Raw genomic sequence first — 26,071 nt, 5'->3', positions numbered from 1 at the left:
AATGGCATTTCTATGCTATTTTCATGTCAGTACTATATTCCTTATGGTCTAATATTACTATGAAGACTGCTGATAGTTAATTAGCTAGAGCTACAATGGCATTTCTAAGCTATAATCGTGTCAGTACTATATTCCTTATGTTCTAATATTACTAAGAAAACTGTTGATAACTAATAAGCTAGAGCTACAATGGCATTTCTATGCCATAATTATGTCAGTACTATATTCCTTATGGTCTAATATTACTAAGAAGACTGTTGATAAATGATTAGCTAGATTTACAATGGCATTTCTATGCTATAATCATGTCAGTACTCTATTCCTTAAGGTCTAATATTACTAAGAAGACTGTTTATAACTAATTAGCTAGATCTACAATGGCATTTCTATGCTGTAATCAAGTCAGTAATATATTCCTTATGGTCTATTATTACTAAGAAGACCAGTTTATAACTAATTAGCTAGAGCTACAATGGCATTTTTATGCTGTAATCATGTCAGTGCTATATTCCTTATGTTCTAATATTACTAAGAAGACTGTTGATAACTAATTTAGCTAGAGCTACAATGGCATTTCTATGCTATAATCATGTCAGTACTATATTCCTTATGTTCTAATATTACTAAAAATACTGTTTATAACTAATTAGCTAGATCTACAATGGCATTTCCATGCTATAATCATGTCAGTACTATATTCCTTATGGTCTAATATTACTAAAATGGAACTACATAATTTTACATAAATGTCATAATTTTAGTACTGTTTTGACGGTTTAAATAAATGTGATACTCTCCCGAAGATGATTTCTCATAATCTTTTTAAAGATCGTTGTTAGAGATATTTATACCAAAGTGTATGGAATTTAAACACAAAATCCATGTTATACTTTAATATTTTCAAAAGGATTAACAGTAGTTGTAATATTTATTAACAGTTAACCTTATTTTTCAGAGTCTTTTGTAACATTCAGCAGCTTAAAATGAAGTTGTGAACTGTTAGTTTCTCTGCACTTTTGACTAGAAATCCTACAAGCGCATTTAAACTTGACAAAAACGAAACAAGATTACTGTATTGATAATATTCAATAGTTTTCAAATGGTTTCTAACATCATTGATAACATTTTAAATAATCTAAATCGTCATTTCATCAAATTTTATCATCTTCGCTTATCTTTATTGTTATATATATATATATCCAAGTAAAAGAAGTAATTTCAAAAATATTAAGGAAATTTATTCCCCGTTAATGAGAACTATAACTGAATATGGTTTCTTTATTGTCCTTGGAGAAAATTTGTTAAGAAACACGCCACGTGTCCCCTATGCAGTTTTAAAGGTGTAAAGAAGTTTAGAGAGGCCCAGCGGACTCTCAGTCGTAACTTGTTTGTTATAAAGGAGAGTCTGAGATTTCCCTCTGGCTATCACACGTTGTGTTGTACTTCAGTTTTAAATAAATACTAAATTAAATAGTACTAGAAATACAGAAAAAATATTATTTCTTGCTTATGACTGTTATAATCTATTTGATTCAACTGAGCGGTCAGTTGACAACAATGGCAACTTGTTGGAAATTTGTATCTTACTAATATATCTAATACTATCTTAATAATAAGACTGATTCATTCCATGATTCTTAGCCACTGGTAATATAAATCTTATAAAATCATGTACACTATATTCAGAATCAAATATACTCTCTGTAGCCCACCAGAACTTTTACTGTTTGAACCCTGCTATGAAATCAAGCTTAATGAACAATAGTGTAGTGGCAAGACTTTTTGCCCTTAACGTCTACGTAGACAAGAATATGTTCTATGTTGGTGAATGTCCAACAATGGAATTTGGATACTCATAATTTGTGTCAATTTCTGTTTTTATGATTGACTAGCCTAAACCCGCGGCTCCGCTCGCGTGGCAGTAGAGAGGGCTACATCAATCAAGCATCGAAAAGAAATACTAATTTTATTATACGTTTTTCCAATTAATTTATTGCTCTACTAATACATCGTAGCATATCATAAAATCTATTATAAAAGTTTTTTGTTTATTTTAATGCGTTTTGGTAAACAACGTTATTAGTTGTATTATTTGGAGCATAAATATAAAGATTCTTCGGGTTTCCGACTCTTGAGCAAGCGACGTATAATGGACCGTGCGAGAAACATGAGGGTTCCAGATGGATTCCTGCGACGTTAAGTGATTGTCCTTGTGCCTTATTAATCGTCATTGCGAACGCAAGTCGAACGGGGAACTGAAGTCTCTTAAATTCAAATGGCAAGTCGGATGGAATTAAGGGGATGCGAGGGATGAAGACATCTTCCCCGGCAGATGTTCCCGACAAAATCGTTGCTTCAATGATATTTCTTTGACATTCTTCAAAGAATATTTACATGAGAAAACAAAAATACTTGCCTATTTTTTTAAACCTTTTACTGATGGAAAATAACACTGTTCTTGGAAATTGTAAAAAAGATATCAAATCACGTTTATCAAAAATTTGACATTTGTGACACGTTGTAAATGTCAAAAAATGTTTGTTTACATAGAAACGTCAAAAATATTTATGTTTACTTAGTTACTGTCAAAAATAACAACAATTTTTTGTCGCATTATATATGTTTACAAAGAACAGCTTATTAAAAATTTGAAAAGACTCTTTCACTTAATAACAGATGTTTGCTGCAATGCATTTCTTACGGGTATTTCTGTAACCAGTGGGGCGGAATCCTGAATCGGGAAAGGGATAAAAAGTATCCTATAACCTTCTACAGATCAAGACGAACAAATTAAAAAAAAAATTAGGCGAATCCGTCCAGCCGTTTGTGAGTGATGCTGTTACACACGAACAGTTTCATTTTTATATATATAGATTGTCTGGCTATCTGCCCACAGAACATTTCGGGAATGAAGTGGGTTTTATGTTAGAAATGTTGTATGCAACATCAGCGGAGCCTGTTGTGCAGCACGTGTTTTGGCGTAATCTTGCTTTGTACTATTTTGAATAACCAAAGATAAACCATCTGTTATGTGAATAAATAACGTTATTACACTATACACTTCTTATTAATTAAACGTAAACGTAAAAGGGACAAAGTAATTGGTAGAGAGACCATCCTATAAGTGCAATTGTAACTAAAGTTTGAACTATTCCATTATTATAATTATCCGTTTAGAATTTACTTTCATTCTCTAAGAAACACGCAAAATACGCCACGTGTCATAGCAGGTGCTGAATGTTTGAAGAGCCTCTGCAGTTTCAAAGGTGTAAAGAAGTTTAGAGAGGCCCAGCGGACGCTCAGTCGTAACTTGTTTGTTGTAAAGGAGAGTCTGAGATTTCCCTATGGCTATCACACGTTGTGTTGTACTTCAGTTTTAAATAAATACTATATTAAATAGTACTAGAAATACGGAAAATATTATTTCTTGCTTATGACTGTTGTAATCTATTTGAATCAACTGAGCGGTCAGTTCTAATGGCAACTTGTTGGAAATTTGTAACATACTAATATGTCTAATACTATCTTAATAATCAGACTGATTCATTCAATGATGCTTAGCCGCTGGTAATATCAATCTTATAAAATCATGTAAAATATATTCAGAATCAAATTCTTCTGATCTAGTAGCTGATGAACTTATTAAGTCTTTCTTTACGTTTTCCCTTAGATTTGTCTGAATTACTGAAAATAAAAAAAACCACTCCCAGGAATAACTTTAATGAATCACAGAACACGTTTTTCCTCCAAACAAGTGCATCCCAAATAAAAACTCTACCAAAACCGGAGAAGACACGAGAGAGGGGAAATCTTGTAAACATTACACCTATTTTTTAGATAAAACATTAAAGTTCACTAAAAAATTCTCTCAAGATAAAAAGTATTCAAGTCGAAAGTGCTAAAGGTGACGAAGGAACAGGCAAAAGCCAATTAATCCTTACTTATTTCAAAAAAATAGTTTAATATCTTGATATTTTTTCAGAAATTTCTTAATAATTTCAGAAAGTTCTTAATAAAGTTGGTTTTTTTACCGTTATAAAAACCTGTGCTATAAAAAACCAATTCTTTAACCAATTGTTTTGAACTTTATTCTAATTTGTCATTCCTTCGCAGATTCTTTTTAACGCTCCATCTTTCTATTCATCTAAGCCCTCGTTCTATTCATGAATAAAATTACCTGTTAAGTAACTTTTATCACAATTAAATTGTTCACTTTCATCAAATAGTTCACACTGATAAAAACCTTGTTTTTATAAATGAAGGAGGTAATTTTATTAAAGTCACGTATATAAAAACGTATTCCTCACTTCCGTTACACTGTAATTATCAGAGAGTACGGCCCAGTCGTTACAGTAAAAGGTGGGCGCCACCCTGATATCTTCCTCCCATTGTTACACAGTACACTGGTATGGCCGGAGAAGCCCTTCGATACGTCGAGACTGTCACGGCTGGGCCACCTTTGTCATTTCTGTCTGCCCTTTGTTCATCAGCATGCTGATGTCACGCTGTTCTGGTTATACTGTGAAAGCCCTCCACGACAAGCTATCATTAGTTGGGTTTGTAATCAACATATTGCAGTAGAATCCTGTAAACAACCTCTTGTGTACGGACCCTTTCTGTTGTTTTCCAATCTTCATCATATCACATCATGCTTATTTCAGAGAATGTGGAGTCGGAAGCTGAATAATGAAAACCAAAAGCCAAAAACATATCTGAAAACATAAAAATCTATAGTTCATTACGGAAATATTCACTGTTATGCATATATTTGAATGCCATAGTTAGCAAATTTAATTAAAGTTGGAAAGATAATTTCAATGTCAAACTGTAATCCTTAGTTATAAAGAATGCATATAATAATGCACAGGAATTAATTTAAATTAAAATATTGCAAATAAAATGTTTACAAATTTTTCTTTAATTCTTTATTTGGATTTGAATTAAGAATTTATTAAATCGTGAATATTAAATAAATTCTTGTTAGAAGAAATCATATTTTATAAACAATAGGACAAAAACTATAGCCTACTTTAAACACATTTAAAAGTTAGATATTAATAATATTGTAATCAATAAATACTATCATTACGTAAATTAAAGACGTGACTAGATATTAAAAATCCTACCCGGAAGAGAATGTTATGCAATATTACTAACAATAGTAAAGAGTTACATTAATAATAATGTCTGAAAACTAAGATTTTATATTTTACATACTCACGGAACCCATCTCAGCCATGACACTAAAGTTTTATTGCATAGTGTGTGTAGAGTGTCCACTGTGTCACACATTAGTCGTGTATACTCTTGGGAATACCACCCGGCCTTGACACTACAGTTTTATTGTATAGTGTGTATTGTGGACATTGAAGAGTGTCAAAAGTGTCACACATTAGTCTCATATACTCTTGGGAATGCCACCCGGCATAATAATCGATGTTGCTAGATTGTTCTTTACATTGTTCATTGGCTCGGCAAAGTGTAAAATTTAAAAATAACTAGTTATAGAAACTATCTATCGTTCGAATTTCTGTAGAAATTAAGTGGGACATGTTTTACAGACAGCCACATAATACTAATGTAGCAATAATTTACTGTAAATCGGCGTTTATCGACCTCATCAACATTAAACTGTCTTGATACTTTACAAGAAAATACGTGCTAGTAAATTATGTTTGATGTTATTATTTTCTTAAACAATAATTAATTAATCTTGTATATCTGGTTAGTGACCTTTTGAATGCTCAGTTTCATTTTATACATTGTCAATAGAGTTTTATAAAATCAATTTATTAAGATGTTCTGTTTCATGCCTAGTTTCAACATTTACATTTAGTTTTACTTCTGGTGCTATACAGGGGTGTCACAGAAGTCTTTCCAACAATATTTTATGTCATTAATTTGAGAAAGCTTTTGAGTATTTTAGATTTACTCATTTATCCTCAAAGTGGCGGAGTCAAGTCCAAAATGTTAGTTTCCTTGTACATATTATTAAGTATTTCTCAAATTAAAGGTATAAAACACCAGCGTCAGTAAGAAAATCAATCCCTTCCCAAATGGGTACCATTTGTACTAAAGTAAAATTTAGCCTTTCATTTGATACTGTGTATGCTGAACAGTATTTAGAGAGCTTTAATTTGTACCTTTCTTCTTTTTTATTATAGCCTTCAAAATAAGGTATCACAATATATTGTGACATAAGATTACCATGAAAATTTTTAGTTACCGTTAAAACATTCGATTTTGAGAAATATATAAAATATTTTACCTTCAAGTGAGAGATCCTCACTTGAATTCCGTCAAGACAAGTACTTTTATTGAAACACCTGAATTTACATTAAGTTAGGCTATTGCCATTAATACGAATACAGTATAAACATAAACAATATGGCTGTGTAAATTGTGTAATGTCTATTTCGTTGATGTGTTCCATTGTTAAGTGATATTTTTACGATAAATGCTGTTAATAATGGGTAGTATAAAACCGCCCCTAGTATGAGATCACTTTAGAAGAGGGATTCCACGCATGTTTGACACGGTTTTCCAGTTAGTGGGTTCCTCGACGGCTTAAAGTGTAATATAAATACCGTTATAATTAAACATATTTGTTACATTGGAAATTTGAAAATGTCGCGTAATAGAAATTAAACCGTATGTTTTTGAGATATTCACCTGGGCTAATACAATACATACGGTATTCAAGATCTTATACTCTGCAGATTAAAATAATCAGTAAAGCATTCCTACATCAAGTTCTTTATATTTAAAATAGAATTATTGTCGTGCATTAATACTCATTAAATAATGTTTAACAAATCAATGATTTAACAATTATTCAACGAAAAATAAATCATCTTTTTTATTAGGCTTCCAAGGCCGATATAATTAAAAACATTTATTTTTAGGTTCAAATACCGTTCTAGTTTTAAAAGCAAGCGTTCTGTAATGAAAAAAATATATTTATTATTTTTAGTCACACAGGCGTTGATCGATCAAGCCAATCATGGTACAGCTCGGCCTCCAAATTTGCCTGTACAGTCAGTAACGTATTATTGGCAGTTTCGAATAGCGAACAATATTGCGTCCACACTATTATTGGAGTATCTCTTTATCACAGTCTGCCAGCTAATTTACTGAGATTATCTTTTTCTGTTGGTTTGAAGATGGCTTTTTATTAATTGTGTTACCAATGTATCGACGCTGTGTGAAAATGGTCGGCTTTGATGTTGAGCCTAACAACTAAGGGTAATATGCATTACAAAGCAATCTAAGTATTATGAGAAATATCTTTTTGTTTATTATTATAAAACTAATCATTTAAATTTTAACTTACAAATGGACTTTTTTACATTCCATACATTGATGGGATTGTTGTATTCAATCTCCAGTAATACATATTTACTCATTTTTCAAATATTACAATTCAACAGTCAAAAATCATATTCATATTTAAAGAAAATCAAATGCCAATTTAAAAATTAAATACACCATGTTGATAATTGTTCGACAGTGATTCTATACAAACTGGAAATAATTAAGTTTAATCTTAAATTATCTACAAAAGGATTTATATTTACAAACAATAAAGCTTTTCACATCCTTTGCATAGCGGTTATTACATTACTCGAATGTTTGGATTTTTACCCATTATACACGAGGTAGTGAGCAAAATTAAGGTAATAACACGCTACAGGTATTTTATTACTTTACTTTGTTACTTTAAATCATTGAAAAAAATAAACAAAAATTGTTTTTTTATTATTATATGCAGTAGTAAGTGGCATCGAGACAGTAACTTAACGAATGCGGCATCAGATAAAGGGTGAAAACCAGCCAGGGGTGACTAGCCCGATATTATCTGTGAGAGGTTTCCACCCTAAGTGTTCTCTCTAGTTTTATGTTAGTAAATATTCCTAAATATCTTGATCCCATCATCACGTTATACTTAAATATATCGGAGTATTTTCATAATGTCATAATACTTGTTCTGGATTCGAAAACCTAATCTAATTTGAACATCTAATAGTCATTTGCGGGCTCAGCTACCCTTGGATTTCTACTGTTATAATTATACTAATGTTGAGAATTAGATTGTAAAAGAATGTAGGAGTATAAAAGATAAAGATAGCATTTATGAAAGCTAAATATATATTTCAAATACTCATTAAATCTGTGTGGCAGAAGCCAATGTAAGCTTCAATTCTGGGTAGATTGGGCTCCTTTACTGAATAAGGACACCATTCACCGTTCATAAAAGCAGACTAAATGCATTCTTTTAAATCTTAATTATGAAGACAAATGTCAATATAATGGAAGAACTGACGATGTTCTAAACGGAGCGGAAGATTTATTTTTCTACGGTTGCCTTTATAATGCTTCGATAGATGAGAATTTTTGCAAGTGCCTTTGTTTTAGATAGTTGAAATAACTTGTGCGTTAAATTTGATTTGAACTACAATCAGAACTTATGGTATTTGTTGATAGTTGACATTGAAATTATATTGGATGAATAAAGGGTTATTCATTCATAGAATGTGTATAAATGTTGTATAACTATAAGAACACAACCCAATTTTAAATTTCTAAAGATCATGCTTCTATTTATTATTTTAAAATATACATTGAATTCGTTATTAATTACTGTTTTAATAATTGTAAATTACTACTTTTATAGTGGCCATCTTTTTTTACACTTTACTTGGCCACAAATGATGTGTTCGTATTAAGATAATTAAGTAAAACATAAATTCAACCCAAATTTAATTTGCTCTAGTTCAAATATAAAGATTAAGAACTATAACAATACAGTCACAGAAATCGTCGGCGGAAAGTAGGTTTTATCAGTGACTATCTCATTTTTTTACTGCTTCAGTTGGAGATGTTTGGTGCAACTATCTAACTGTAAAGTAGGATTTTCTGGCGAAGGGTATTTTTAGATTATAAAACGAAATGATAACGTCGGTAAACATGTTACTTATTGTAAAGTTAGTTGTACTAGTATCATGCATGGAGATCTTGACATACTGAATCGAATTTCCGCCAGCACAGATTGTTGCCATGGTGACCTCGTATGTTTTAGTGCTGATACAGTCACCTTTTATAGAATTGAAGCTTCATACAACATTTCAAGTCTATATGTCAGTTCGTTTTCGAGATATCGTAGGACAGTCAGATGGTCAGACAGACAGAAATAACATTTTCCTACCCTCTTCGCTGACCCTCAGCCAATAAGATATATTTTATTAATGCCCTAATTTTAACATTATACATACATCCCCTGTTATCACCATAAGTAGAATATAATTTGATCAAATATTGCCTCTTATCACCTCAAAGTGGACCTAAAAATAAAATAATGCATCTTATCACCCTAATGTGAACGTAACACATGAGTATATCATCTGTTATCCTACTGTAAAAGGAAAGTAGTCAAATATCATCTCTTGTAAACCTAATCAAAACATTAAGAGGCACTTACCACCACCAGTCTAGGCACCTGGACTGATACTAGGATAAGTTTGCTTTCTCCCAAATTTTCCAAAATCTCTCACTACATGCATGATTTTTGCATTTATTTTTATGAGCAATATTGTGGGTAACGTGGGTGAACTGAACCAATAGTACAGCGAAGACGAAAATCATGGACAACAAGAAGAAATAATACACTGTAAAGTATTCGTCCTGCTGCAGGTTCATCTGTTGCAGAGATGAATATTTGTACTGCAGTATTGTTTGTATCGTGATTATTGTGACAGTGAGAATAAAAACAACCGTAACCTTTAGACCAACCCGATCTTTCTGTGGAACTTCATGGAAGTTCTGATCAATGGTCTCCAAGATACGACAGAAGTTCACGAGTCTCGGATATTTCCTGGCATCACTAACTAGTACGACGACCACTAAACTGTGTGAGTCACAAAATCTAGAATCACTGTGAGGAGGATAGTACTGTCGTAACTACCATTCTCTTTTGAAAACACCATGTACACCCATAGGAATGATGATACAGTCTGGACCACTATAACTAATAAATTATTATATAATATAATATAATAAAACTAAACAATTACACATTAAAATGTATTTCAATGGAAATGCACCAAATATATGACTAAATAAAAGTACATTACTTGATACAATATCAATCTCTTACTCGTCTTTACCATGTGTTTTGTTTTTAGATTAAAATCCGAAAATGGAAACTTGTTATGATTCCAAGATTGTAATACATTAGTTAAGGAACCTATTATTACCTACTGTAATGAACGTCAGCACTTTTAACATTCATTGTTGTTAAACTGTGAATTAATTATAAGAACACATCTGGGTCGCAAAGGAAAATTGTTTCTTTTTCACCTCACAATAATTACTTTAAACTTTGTCCAATAAATTTCAGTAATATAGTGATTAACGAATTACCAAATTATTGAATATAAATTACCATTAGATATGAAGTAACATATTTGCATGCAAAGCGTGGTAGACTCGAGGGGGTCCGAAAATTTCGTTTCTGTCTGTCTTTCCGCACGATATCACAAAAATAACTTATCTATTCACTTGAACTTTTGCATGACGTTTCATTTCTATCCAAGCAATAAATTTTTCGATGTTGATGCATGTCACTCCATGGAATTTGACTAAGCATAAGCGAACATTTTTTAATTGATCTTAAGCATAACAGCGAAGGCAACATGAAAATCGGAGATTAAATAAATTTAGAAACAAACTGAGTACAATTATATGGCATTTTTACATGTTACATAGTAACGCTACATTATATCAGAATATGATGAGGCATACATTTGAAACTTTCCATGGAACGTCAGTGAATCTTGTAACTCCACTCGTTGTGTGGTGTGGACTCCTTTAGTCTCTCTTCAATTTAATTTTCTTCTTTTTAACTATTCACTCACCTTTTGGAAAACATATTGACACGGCCAATTTATTATCGATCGTATGTTAACTCGTAGCTGTTTTTTTTAGTTTTACAAGTATTGTTCTTTTATTCTCTTCCAACTACATCACTATCAATCTTTACCGGTGGCAAGTCGATTCCTTTCGAGTTATATTTTCCAAGTTCTATACGTTCAATAATTACAGTCAACTCTAAAGTTTTTTGTTTATAACCTGCAAAAGTATAACCAGTTTTTTCTGCCATATTCAATAATTTTAAAAAATGATTTGACTCTTTTGGTTAGGAACTCGTTATCAATCACACCCAGATAAGAGTCATCGATGATATTTTTAAACATGGCTGGACTGCAGAGAGTAAGTAGTCAAGAATATTATAGTATTGCCAATTAGTGATTGCGGCTGAAGGGTCAGGTAGTCGCCTCGCACGCATACACTGCCACAATCACGAGTGCAAAGGGTTGGGGTTAGGGGTGGAACCAGCCCATCGTCTCATCAGCCATCTTGTGTCACTGATCAGGGTATTCAGCAACATCTTAGACTCATAACTAAGCAATACTATGCGGCAATTTCAGTGTATTATACGTTGTTTTGGTCTCATTGTGATGCTTGCAATCTTCATATACTAATCGCTTTGGTATAAAGTTAAAAATTATAAAATTCTGAATTTTATTGAGGAGTTGCACTAGGATACTTACTAATCCTCTGCATTAGTGTGTGTGAACCCTGCACGTGTGTGAGTGTAAACGTACCTGTGCCCAGCTGCAATCCATAATTGCTAATACTATATTATTTTAGTTAATACTAAGAACATATATGGTTATTCTAATAAATGAATATTCATTTCTTTTTTCCATTATTTATCCAACTTCATGAATTGATGTCACAACATTTTTTCTACTGATTGCTTTAGACGATTGTATTTACATGAGAAATAACCAATCATAAATATCCAGAATATAGTTCCAACACTTAAAAAAAAATTATCATAATAGGCCTATCCATAATACGATACTAAAGTATAGTTAAATTAAAATCAATAGAATAAATGGGACATATTTGAACGCCTTTTGTTTTGTAACTTTAGCATATGTAAAAGAACCTTTTAACTAAAATTAGTCTATACTTCCGAACAATAGTATGTTATTGGACTACGCTGTTAAACATGATTGGTAAAATGCGAAAAATAACGCATTCCTGAAATTCCATAATGAGAGTGGTTGTAATAGGCAGGCCTTTATTAAAAAAAAATGAGGCATGGGATTTAAATAATGGGAATGGAATTTAACAACTTGCAATAATGCCTGTATTTTTACACCCTATCAGTGTGTTAACCTTTAGGCTGAGAGATAACAATAACTATTGTTCAACTCATTCAAAATTATCCTTGTCAGGTTCTAAATGTTTTAGTAATTTTTAAACAAGAATCATTTTGTATTTATACGTTAACATGTCTATAATGAAAAGCAATCTATTCAAAATAATTAATTAAATGAAGCTCATTATTATTTGTTGCATATTATAGTATATTCATTTATGATTTCTATAACTTCTTATTTGTTTATCTTGGAAACATTGTTAAATACGGAGCAAAAATATTTGAATTTCTTATTTACGCTGGATAACTGTTGGATAAGTCTATAATAACATAGAGAGAAATGTCTCAGAACAGGAAATTGTTTGTATCCTGAGATTAACTAGTTTAGTAATGCAATTATCCACAACAAAGAAAAGGGAATTCGGTTTATGTGTTTGCACAATTGAATTGCACATACTTAGTCGTAACTCTTATACATTTAGTTTTGCAAGTAGATTATTTAACTTATATTGTGTTATATTAGAGCTATTTTTAAATGTTGAGATTTATCCTAGATTTATATACGCTCCTCTAAAACAAATGCTGTTATAAGAAATAATACTACATAGAACAAATAATATTAGTAGGCTGCACCTCTTATACACGTATAAGCTTCATTGATGTTGTATACAACATTTTAAATCTGTAGCTAATGAGTGACTTGTCACATTTGAAAATGTAATATGTTTGTACTCAGTTTGTTTACAAATTTATTTATGCTCATATCTTCTCGATACATTCATGGTTACACACAAGACCTGTATAAAATTATTTGCTAACACTCAGTAAAATTCCATGGAGCACAGGCACCATCATCGAATTCGATTTTGCCTATATCGAAATTCAAGCAAAATTTCAAGTATATAAGGTCTGTTCGTTCCCGAGGCAACGTACAGACACACATACTTCCTGAAATTACATTTTGCCAGCCCCTGAGGGATAGGTTTCACTAACGCTTAGTCAAAATGTTATAAATATACGATAGTAATTACAGGTGCAAAAATTTTAATCAAACTGCCAGGAGAATGGCGTAAACATTATTAAGGTCTGTGAACCTTCACATTAGATATAATAACTTTGCAGCTTGGATTGAGAGTAAATAAAGCTTCTTACATTAACTTATCGCTTGTCGTCTTTGAATTTTCTAAATATGAAAATAATTCTTTTTTAATATGAGGCAACATCACTATAATATTGAATACTATACCAAAATTATAAAATTAATCGTTTATTTGAATTTGGTATTCCCTCAACAATTAAAGTTATATTTTGCGACGCCGAAATACATTCGAGGTTTGCTTCTTACATTTTTCACTTGGTATTCTATCAAAAACTTAAAAATAGGCTATTTCATTTTGAACCAAAAAACTATAACAATTATTTTCAATAAATCTCTCTTACTACCTGAAATAAGTTTCTCTGTAAAGAACACAATACGCATTTTCGTACTATTTTCGTACTATTTACATACTATTTAATATTACAACTTCTAGGACAAGGTGATATTCAATATATACGAAATATAAACGTATCCATTTTATCGATAAGGCTGCATTAATGGCTGGATAAATTCATTGTAATCTTTTTATATGTGATGCAACTTCAAATTAATTTTTTTCGTAAATTTTTGTACTTAACTCCTAGTATTCCAGGACATTGTAATAGTTCCGAACGAAGAGACAAAAATTTAAAATAAATCCATTTTGCTATGATTTTAATCGATGAAAAATGTTTAATAAAATAAAATCTATGTAGTCAAATTGTTCAGTAGAAGAGTAAGAGATTAATTAATTCTAACTTTTACTCATGACTTCTTTTCCTTCTTATTCTTTCTCTTTTTTCTATTAAAGCTGGAAACAATACTTATTCACATTTTAACTTATGTATTCTACCGTAATATGTCAAAAAATAATTACAAGAATGTTGCTTACACAAAACCTTGTCTAATTACGTTACCGTAGCAAACGTCATAGAAATGTACAATTTGACTTTTAGAGTTTAGACAAATTATTTTAATTGAAAGTTATTTATATTCGGCGAAGTTATTAAATAGTTATCACAAAAATAGATTTTTCAATAATTTTATTGGCGCACAATTTCAAGCCTAGCCTGGTTCAGGTAGCGCCTAAACCCTGTCTGACTATGGTGCCCGCTCTGTCACGTGACAGCTGACCTGGCGCTTCTGTCAATTTCAAGTTACTAAGCTGATTTACTCGACATCTGAGGGTTTTCTACCTCTTCATCCTTATCTTTGGTCTTTTCTGCATGCTTTTTATTTCTAGTGTAAAGTAAAATTTATCTTGTGTCAGCAACTCTGTCAGTCACATGTTTTACGTGAGCCCCTTAACATTCAGATAATGTGGTGGCCACCTTCTTTTTGTCCATAAGACCAAGTTAAACCTCAAAAAAAAACTTTCACGCCAGATTTTTAATCCTAGTATTATGGGGGGGGGCGTCTCATTTTAAAGATACGAGTAATATACATATAAACACGTGTTTTGTTTACTGAATATGTTACGATTTTGCACATTCTTGCATAAGTACGCTATAACGACTTGGATGGTAGATAATAATATTCCAGAGTACTTATATTTAAATTATCAATGAGACATCCAAGACGATATAAAATATTTTTTGATTAGTAAGCTCCTGGTCAATATTCAGTACAATTTATTACTAAATTGCTTAAGTATTTATAAAAACAATGGATTTATTTTAAACTGGCAAATTAATAACTTCAAATTTTCAGAATTTTCATCACTATATTTTCCACAAAAAATTGACTTAAATTTATAAGTTCCTTTAGCAAGAAATAAAAATATATCAAATTAAAAATCAGTGCTCTCTTATAAAACAAAATAAAAAAGTGTTAAAATAAAAATCAAATACCACCTAGAAATTACTAAAATAAAAATGTTCACTTCTAAGTACACTCACAATTCACAAATAAAAATTTAAACTTCTCTTTACACTAGTTGAACCTTAACTTTCAAGTCTCTGCAATTCAGATTACAACTCTCTCAAACAATTATTAATGTTCAATTAATTACCAATTAATAATTCACAATTAAACAGTTCTAATTAAATATTAATAAATGACTAAATTTCCAACTTTCAATTAAAGTTATTAACAAATTTCAATTTTAATACACTTTTCTTGCAAGCATGAACCAAATGTAACTTGTATGATTCTATTATGCTCTATTGTTCCTCGAGAATAAGTTATTCAGATTGCTCTGTAGTTTCTATGAATTTAATGTTTCCTATAAAAAAGACAACAAAATTAATTTAATATCAAATCAGGAAGACTATTTCAATACAACGTACAATAAATTTGGTGCTTACCTCAAAATCCCTCGCGGAAAAAAATTTAAGAAACACGGCGCACTGTAATTAACTTACTCACAAAAATAACCAAAAGAAGGGCGAAAATTATGAGCGGGCGCTTAAATACTTCCCTTTCCAATCAACTTTGCAGGTCATCCGCGGTGTTCTCTCATTGGTCCAGCTGTATCAAACCAGGAGAACAATACTCGCAACAAGACAAGTTCTAATCAATTCAAGGCAGTCAACCTGCCTTCCTAACAATTTAAAACTACCAGTACTAACTTGCCAAAGGATTACATGTTCGTTTTTACCCTGACTTTTCACAATCAAATCTAAAATTAAATCCCAATATTTCGATCCCAAAATTTTTATTTAATTTACGTTTTACTTAAAAAAATAAATCAATGTAGCTTTAAAAACGCTACATACGCGAAGAGTATTTTATGGGAAAAACAAAAATAAGTTTGGGTACACAAAAATAATTTTTTAAATGAGGCATCTGATGGAACTTACAATTTCAATTATAACATTAATCTTTAGGGTAAAACTGAAAGCCTTTTAACTGCATACTAAAATCTTGACAACTGTGAGTTATTCATGCAGGATCAGGAGCTGATATCAATACAATTTAAAACGAATATATAAGATTGATGAATGCTTCAATTCGCATCTACATGAATGTTTTCAAGTTCATTATCTCATATAGTAAACTCCTGAAGTTCTTAATACGTTAATTTTATTACACCATTTGTCTTTTGTGGCAAGAAAAGCGTTATGAGGTAATATTCAAAGTAAAGAGAAGTGTAGAGGAACTTTAACAAAAATTTGTAATACTTACTGTAGCAGTTTAAAAAGTACATTCTTAAAACTTCTAGTTCCTAAAAAGGTACCTAAAATTGGAATAGTACTTTTATTGTACCTGTGGTATAAACACAAAATACGGCCTGTAGAATAACAATATCAGTATTAGTCAAGGATAAATTTGTATTAGTAAAGAATTTGAAAAATGAATGTATTGCAAAGGTCACAAACATATATGTTTAGCATTGTAACGAGATATTTGCCAATTTCACACACCGCATATTCAATTATTCCCATCAAAGGTCAAACCAAAAGACCCAAAAAGGGCATTTAGACTGCACCACCATCAGAATTAGCTTCAAGTATGAAATTACATGAGAAGTAATTGTAAGTATATGTGACTAATCCTTAGAAGATTGGTAAAACTGCATTTTTAATAGACTCACTTTCTCTTTTTTAACAGAATTGATTTGACGACCATTCTTTCCTTTTCCCTTTTGCCTGTTTCTTTGTCACCTTTAGCACTTTCGACATGAATACGTTTTATCTTGACTGAATTTTCTAGTCCACTTTAATGTTTTATCTAAAAAAATAGGCGTAATCATTTCATGTTTACAAGATTTCCCCTCACTCGTGCCTTCTCCAGTTTTTGGTAGAATTTTAAATAGGGATGAACTTGCTTGGAGGGAAAACATTTTCTGTGATTCATTAAAGTTATTCCTGGTAGTGTTTTTTTTTTTTTTTTTTTTTTTTTTTTTTTTTTTTTTCAGTAGATCGGACAAATCTAAGGGAAACCCTAAAGAAACACTTAATAAGTTCAACAGCTACTAGATCAGAAGAATTCGATTCTGAATATATTGTACATGATTTTATAAGATTGATATTACCAGTGGCTAAGAATCATGGAATGAAACAGTTTTATTTTTAAGATATTATTAGACATATTAGTAAGATACCAAATTCCAACAAGTTGTCATTAGAACTGACCGCTCAGTTGATTCAAATAGATTACAAGAATCATAAGCAAGAAATAATATTTATTTCTGTATCTGTAATACTTTTTAATTGAGTATTTAGTTAAAACAAAAAAGTACAAAACAACGTGTGATAGCCATAGGAAAATCTCAGACTCTCCTTTACAACAAACAAGTTACGACTGAGCGTCCGCTGGGCCTCTCTAAACTTCTTTACACCTTTGAAACTGCAGAGGCTCTTCAAATATTCAGCACCTGCTATGGACACGTGGCTATTTTGCGTTTTTTTAAACATGTTTTCTCCAAGGAAAGTAAAGAAACAATATTCAGATATAGTTCTTATGTACCGGGAAATACATTGCAATAGTATTTTTGAAATTAAATATTTTACTTGGATATAAAAATTCAGATAAGCAAAAGTGATAACATTCCTGAAATTATGAGTTAAATGATTTGTAAAATTATGTATGAGCTTAAAAAGCATTTAAAAATTATTGAATACTATGAATAATACACATAATAGTATTCAAATCTCATGTTTTCTAAGATTTAAATGCACTTGTAGGATTTCTAATCAAATGTGCAGAGAAACTAACAGTTTACGACTTTCTCTTAAGCTATTGAATGTTACGAAAGTTTCTTCAAATAAGTTTAACTGTTAATAACTATTACAACTGTTAACTGTTAATCCCTTTGAAAATATTAAAATATGACATGGATTTTGTATTTAAATTCTATACACTTTGCCATAAATATCTCTAACACCGACAATTAAAAAGATCATAAGTTTATGAGAAACCATCTTCGGGAGGGTATCACATTTATTTAAAACGTCAAAACAGTACTGATATTACGACATTTATGTAAAATTATGTAATTACATTTTAGTAATATTAGACCGTAAGGATTATAGTACTGACATGATTATAACATAGAAATGCCATTGTAGCTCTAGCTAATTAGTTATCAATTAGTCTTCTTAGTAATATTAGACCATAATGAATATAGTACTGACATTATTATAGCATAGAAATGCCATTGTAGCTCTAGCTAATTAGTTATCAATAGTCTTCTTAGTAATATTAGACCATAAGGCATACAGTACTGACATGATTATAGCATAGAAACGCCATTGTAGCTCTAGCTAATTAGTTATCAATAGTCTTCTTAGTAATATTAGACCATAAGGCATACAGTACTGACATGATTATAGCTTAGAAAAGCCATTGCAGCTCTAGCTAATTAGTTATGAACAGTCTTCTTAGTAATATTAGACCTTAAGGGATATAGTACTGACATGAGTATAGTATAGAAATGCCATTGTAGCTCTAGCTAATTAGTTATCAACAGTCTTCTTAGTAATATTAGACAATAAGGAATATAGTACTGACATGATTATATCATAGAAATGCCATTGTAGTTCTAGCTAATTAGTTATCAACAGTCTTCTTAGTAATATTAGACCATAAGGAATATAGTACTGACATGATTATAGCATAGAAATGCCATTGTAGCTCTAGCTAATTAGTTATCAACACACTTCTTAGTAATATTAGACCATAAGGAATATAGTACTGACATGATTATAGCATAGAAATGCCATTGTAGCTCTGGCTAATTAGTTATCAATTAGTCTTCTCGCTTTCGAATCCATACTAGAGGAATTGATTAAAACCTTATTGAGGTAAAAATACGTAGTGATTTATTTCATTGTATTCATATATTTTAAAATTTTAGTAGCTTCTAAAGTTTAGTATTGTTGTAATAGTTAGATTTCCAGGTTTGGTTCTATATATGGACCGGGGAGGTTAAAATCCAACAAAATTGACGATGTCAACAAGAGAGGAAGAAAATTTATTATAGGCGAAGAAATTATAATAATGGAATAGTTCAAACTTTAGTTACAATTGTACTTATATGATGGTGTCTCTACCAATTACTTTGTCCCTTTTACGTTTACGTTTAATTAATAAGAAGTGTATAGTGTAATAACGTTATTTATTTACATAACAGGTGGTTTCTCTTTGGTTATTCAAAGTAGTACAAAGCAAGATTACGCCAAAACACGTGATACACAACAGGCTTTGCTGATGTTGCATACAACATTTCTAACATAAAACCCACTTCATTCCCAAGATTTTCTGTGGGCAGATAGCCAGACAATCAATCATACAATAAGAAATTAACACAAATTATGCGTATCCAAATTCCGTCGTTGGACATGCACCAACATACAACATATTCTTGTCTACGTAGAAGTTAAGGGCAAAAAGTCTTGCCACTACACTATTGTTCATTGAGCTTGATTTCATAGCAGGGCTCAAACTGTGAAAGTTCTGGTGAGCTACAGAGAGTACTACAACCCTAGAGTGCACTAAAATCAAATCATGTCAATGAAATCAAACATTGACGTGCCACTCCATTATATTTGTTTACTCTATGAATAAAAATACACATGTTCAAATCTAATATGATTGTATTCAACTTGTTTAGAAGTTTATTTAGTCTGTATTTTCTCGTTGCCATCATGGTTACCCATAAAATCAATGTAAAAATATTCGCTAACGCTCAGCCAAATAACATGAAGTGACATATACCAACATATGGAACTCAGTCTTGCTTATACAGAAATGAAGCCAGACAATCAATCATACAAAGATAAAATACGCCCCGCCAAATTACACCAACATAGAACATATTTTTGTCTACGTAGAAGTTGAGGGCAAAAAGTCTTGCCACATAATACGAGTACTTTTACACTATAGTTCATTAAGCTAAATTTCATAGCAGTGTTCAAACAGTGAAAGTTCTAGTGATCTACAGAGAGTACTACAACCCAAGAGTGCGCTAAAATAAATTCTTGTCAATGAAATTAAACATTGACATGCCACTTTATTATATTTGATTACTGTATGAATAAAAATACACATGTTCAAATCTAATATGATTGCATTCAACTTGTTTAAAAGTTTATTTGGTTTGCATTTTTCTGTTGTCATTATGGTTACCCATACAATTAATGTTAAAATACTCACTAACGCTCAGCCAAATAACATGGAGTGACATATACCATCATGAAACTTAGTTTTGCTTATAAAAAAAAAATGAAGCTTCTTGCATCTCAACAGTTCAGTTTAGTTTTGTGATATCTTACAGACAGACATACAGACAGACAGAGAGACATACTGAGAAACAGACAGACAGAAGTGAATATTTCCAGCCCCTCGATTGGCTTCATTAACGCTCAGCCAATAATTATGTGTCAGAAAGAGATCAGCTTCTCACATATATCACTAATCTTTCCCCTCCTCTTACACGTAATCTTTACACCTCTAATCACGGATTTCTCCCAAACGTAAAATCTGAACACGCCACTCTGAACACAACAGTAAATATCACAGCACGAGTAAACACAGCACGAGTAAACACAGCACGAGGACAATATCACAATATTACATGATGGTGTTGTGTTAATGTTTACGCTTAGTAATTAGCAATAATCCTGCCCGTGGTTCTGTAATGTGATGATGCTGGCAATAATTTGTGTTTCATTCTTTTTATCACGTTTCATGGTTAAAGAGGCACACATTTCACACACTTTATAAATTGACACTGATTTAGATAAACTCGTACAGGTTCTGTCATCCATGGATTGTATCTACTCTATCATAAAATGCAGGATTTTACAAATGTCAACTCAGCAGATGAGCAATTATCAGATTTGTCCAGTCTGTCTTGTAATAATTTTATAATAAATACAGATAAGAGTACCTCGTAATGTTACCACGTAGACTACTATTACTATGTAATCGTATTACGAAAAATGTTGCAACCGGCTTTGTCTTAGTAAATATGCTGTTTTGCACAACTATTGCCATAAGGTTACTGACTAATATCACACTCGCATATTATCAATTAATATGATTACTAATGATTACTAATAAGACGTTCAAGGTCGATCCAGAAAAATTATATCTCGATAACACCCTGGGTTAAAATTGTAATGTAACACTAGACTTTTTCTATAATGAAGAAAATAATACTTTCTTATATCTTGAATTAAAAATAACATAAACTTTTTGCAATTAAAAAATAAATGTAATCCAGAATATTTCATTATTTTTAGATTGTGTGTATTTTGTCAGTGGCAGGTGTTAAATGTAAGTGTCAAAGTTTTTTATTCAGTTTGTTATTAATTTATTAATTATTAATTTATTAGTTATTAATTTTTTTCAAATGTTTACTCTGAAATTTCCTCATTGACGTCATGGTTATTCACAAGACCAATATAAAAATGTTAGCTAACGCTCAGTTATATCTCTCATGGAGTAACTTAAACCACTTTCATACTCAGTGTAGTCTATACAGAAATGAAGCTTCATGCAGAATTTAAAGATTCCGTGCTGACAAACAGACAGACTAAAATGAAAACTTTCTAACTCCTCTAGGATTCATTTACGTTTAACCCATACAATTGATTAAAATTACAAGCACAATTTTAACTGTTTGTATACAATTCCACTTTAGCAACCACGTTATGTTTATAACTATTTAAATGCAAGGTTAATAAATGTAAGGTTGATAACATGACGTGTTTTGGTTTTTTAAGTATTAAATGTTAGTTAATTAAGCGTCACCTCATAAAAGAATAATACAATTCCAGTTCTTTGACATGCCAGCCACACACGAATTCATCTTCTTCTGACTGTGTTGGAAGAGATGTTTTTATTTTCAGCTGCATCGCATTTGAAACATCTTCGGCACAACCCAAAACCACCCGACTTTAAAATATTATATTATAATATTAAATAAGTACAGTTACAATAGGCTGATTTTTCATACATCTGCCAAACTATTGGTGCAAAAACATAGTCATAATCTAGACCTTTGAGGACTTTCAGGCATCAGAAAATGGCGAACTAATGTCTAATATGAAGAAGGAAAATGTTTATGCAGCATTTTTTCAATATTTTTTTATTCTCAACATTAAAACATTACGAAGGTATGAAGTTGAACTCAAAGTGGAATGAGTAGATAAAACTCACTTTGGAGATCCCTCATTATCCAAAAATGCAGCAGAAGTTATTTGGAATATCGAATTGTCAAAATAAGCCAATCACAACTCATCAGCCTGATCCGCCAGCAGGCCAACTTGCAACACAATTTGCGGTGATCGGCTCTGATGTTTGGCCAGGCTTACACAGAGGTTATATCACATGTCACTGCTCTTTTCATTAGATTCTGTTTGGCGATTGATCCTGAACCTACAAGAGACATTCTGGACAGTCTGGACCATTCAAACACGCTTATCGTTAATGTGGTTGTTTTAGTGCAACGGAAAAACAAGTGTAATGCAATAGATGTTAGTTTGGGAAAGTATTTTCTTATTTTAAAATTTTAGCCCCTTAAGATATATTTGGTGAAGATAGAATAAGTAGAAATTCTTCTTACTATTCTTTAAGGAATTACAGTAATTTAAAGAAGAACAGTTGGCAATGTTTTAATCAGACTCAAATAAATACGGTTGAAGATAACAATAATATGAAATTTTCTGCACAATTATATGACAATATGAGTTTTAGTCTCAGAGAATGAAATGTTTTTATTTAAAAATGAGGTATTAAATGCTATTTTTTTAATGAAATGAAAAAAATAAGAACATTGTATGCTTTTAAAAAACTAAAAGTTATTTTTTGTAATAATAAAAGTTACTCCTTATAATTACGTTTTTATATACAGAATATACTGCAATACTGCATATCCTTATCTTCATCACCACTCCTCGTGGAATAATCAAAAATAATGTTTTGTATTTTTCCTGTCTTAAGACATGGCATATTTAAAGTATTGTAACCAAAAGTTTGTTTGTAAAAGTAAAAGATTAAAAAAACCCGATTACAGCATTTTAACTGTTAGTTTATTGTATGCCAATAGTGGAATTGATAAATACCTGATCAATAAACTGAGTATACCAAACAAAATTGTACCCGATGATAATCCAAAGGAAAAGAGTTTGAAAGCAAAATAAAATGATAATTCTATTATAATTCAGAGATTACTAATAAGGCTTGCAAGGTGATTTTAGGTTTAAAATTATTCTCATGACGCAAAATTTAAGGGTAACACTAACTGCCAGCTCTTAACTGACGAAAATAATACTTTAGCTAATATCTTGAATTAAAAATAACATAAACTTTAAATTGCAAATTAAAAAATAAATGTAATCCAGAATATTTCATTATTTTTGGTTGTGTGTATTTTGTCAGTGGCAAAGTTACAGGTACCTGTTCAGGTAGCAATTTTCAGCTCTATAACAACACCATTTTTGAAGATTATTAACAAAAACTGGACTGGAGTATGATTTGCTTTATTTTTGTTTCCATTTTCCTTTGAAATGAGTCTGTCTATATATTTTGACAATTTAAATATAAAAACTATATTACTTTGTCTTCTATATCATGTGTAATTTTAATAATTGTGTTGTAACTGTTTCTATGTTCGGATACATTTTTCATTGTTATTATGAATCTCGCTTTAAATATTATAGTTTTCGTGACTAAAAATCAGCTGCTCCGTTCTTATATATTTATTGTATTTTAACAAACAGTGATTATTTAAAAAAAGATTTATAATAACGTCAATGAATTTGATTTTTAATTTTATATAACAAAACGTCTGAGTGTTTGGTCGAAAAATTTCTATTTTTCTCTATTTTTTAAGAGCTTATTCTTACGCCAAGAATATAGAATATATTTCAGCTACAGATTCCACGGCGCTCACACACAGCTCACAGACATTCAAAGAGCCGATATAGTACAAATAAGAAATTTCTCAATCCCGGGCAGTAACTTTCACGTAATTGATATCTGGAAAGGTATTTTCCTCTGAGGTATTTCCAAAGAAACGCTTGAAACATTTATTGTGACATTACAGGACCTGTTCCCTGACATTCTTGAGCTGATCATCCATGAAACAAGAGGTAAAATATCGATGTCAGTAACAAAAGAGAAACAATGTACACCTGGAATGTCTTTATAACCGAACCATCGACTCGGTTATATTTTATTTTATTTTACATTTTACATTATTACATTTTATTTTTGAAATGTTCAGCGAAAATTATAAAATGTTTACCACCAAGTATAGAAGAAGTATAATACTAAGAAAAAAATACATTCCTGAATGCTTTCTTGTTACAATCGCAAACAATTACAAATTATTGTCCATATAATATACTTCCATTTAACTTGATTGCACAGCATGACGATCATGCAACCTGGTAACCTGAATATTGATCACGAAGTGTCAACAGAATTGAAAGAGATATATACAGGTAGTAGTTAAACTTTGGCCAATTTATTAGTTGGCTCCCAAAACTTCAGCGAAGCTGAAGAGCTAGTAAACGCACAGCAATGACGGAATCCAGTGACTCATAAGAGCTTTCCAACTAATCACTCACAACAGCTCACAAGTTTATACAATGTGCTACTCTTATCATGCAGGAAGGCAACCACGACGTATGAATTTTGATTTAGTTCGTATAATTTCGGCGAGCTACATCAATGATAAATTGAATTTATAATGTAGAGTGATCAGTTCTACATTACTGATACCATAGCTGACCATACAATTGCGTACGTCACATATTACCGTAGCAGTTTTCGCGTTACCTACTGATACCAACATGTAAAGCTACACGTTGCACGGGTACTACTGTAAAAATGTGTGCAAAATGCTAATATCATGCTAAAGAACATCGTTTTGTTTTAATATTCTGGCAATATGTACAGTAGCAGACAAGCTTGCTATTGCGTGTAATAGACCTATCACGCGAAAATCAGCTTTACCTGTGCGCTACGTCCCCATATGAAAACATATTATCTCGTCGAGAAATATTAGCTTCTATACACTTATGGTTATAAATAATATAAATGCATTTATTCTTAGAAAACATTAAATACATTTACCGTATCGATAATTAATATTCAATAGTTTTTGCTTTCTAACTAGTAAATAACGTTACAAATAATGTACCCCGTAATTTCATAAACGTTTGCTTATCAACTTTTTATGTCCAAATAAATTATGTAATATGAAAAATCTAAATAATGCGATTTATTTCCTATTACATAAGAGTTATACATGATTTCTTTGTTGTTCTTGAAAGAAATATCGTAAGAAACACGTCACGTGTCCATAGCAGGTGCTGAATGTTTGAAGAGCCTCTGCAGTTTTAAAGGTGTAAAGAAGTTTAGAGAGGCCCAGCGGACGCTCAGTCGTAACTTGTTTGTTGTAAAGGAGAGTCTGAGATTTCCCTATGGCTATCACACGTTGTGTTGTACTTCCGTTTAATTAAATATTTAATAAAAAAGGTATTTATTTCAAACATAGAAATACAATTTATTTCTGGTTTATTATTATTTACACCAGATATTAAAAGCAGAAAGGAAGGACAAAAGATAATTATTAAGAGGTAGAAAACCCTCAGATGTCGAGTAAATCAGCTTAGTAACTTGAAATTGACAGAAGCGCCAGGTCAGCTGTCACGTGTTAGAGTGGGCACCATAGTCAGACAGATGGAGTTTGGGAGCTATCTGACCTGTTCAAGGATTCAAAATTCTATTTTCGTGATTAGTATTTAAGAACTCAACGAATTATAATACGAATCAATTTCAATAAAAATAATACTCAATAATACAAT

The sequence above is a fragment of the Homalodisca vitripennis genome, chromosome 8 (assembly GCF_021130785.1).
Source record: "Homalodisca vitripennis isolate AUS2020 chromosome 8, UT_GWSS_2.1, whole genome shotgun sequence".
Taxonomy (NCBI): Eukaryota; Metazoa; Arthropoda; class Insecta; order Hemiptera; family Cicadellidae; genus Homalodisca; species Homalodisca vitripennis.
This window is presented reverse-complemented; position numbering follows the sequence as displayed.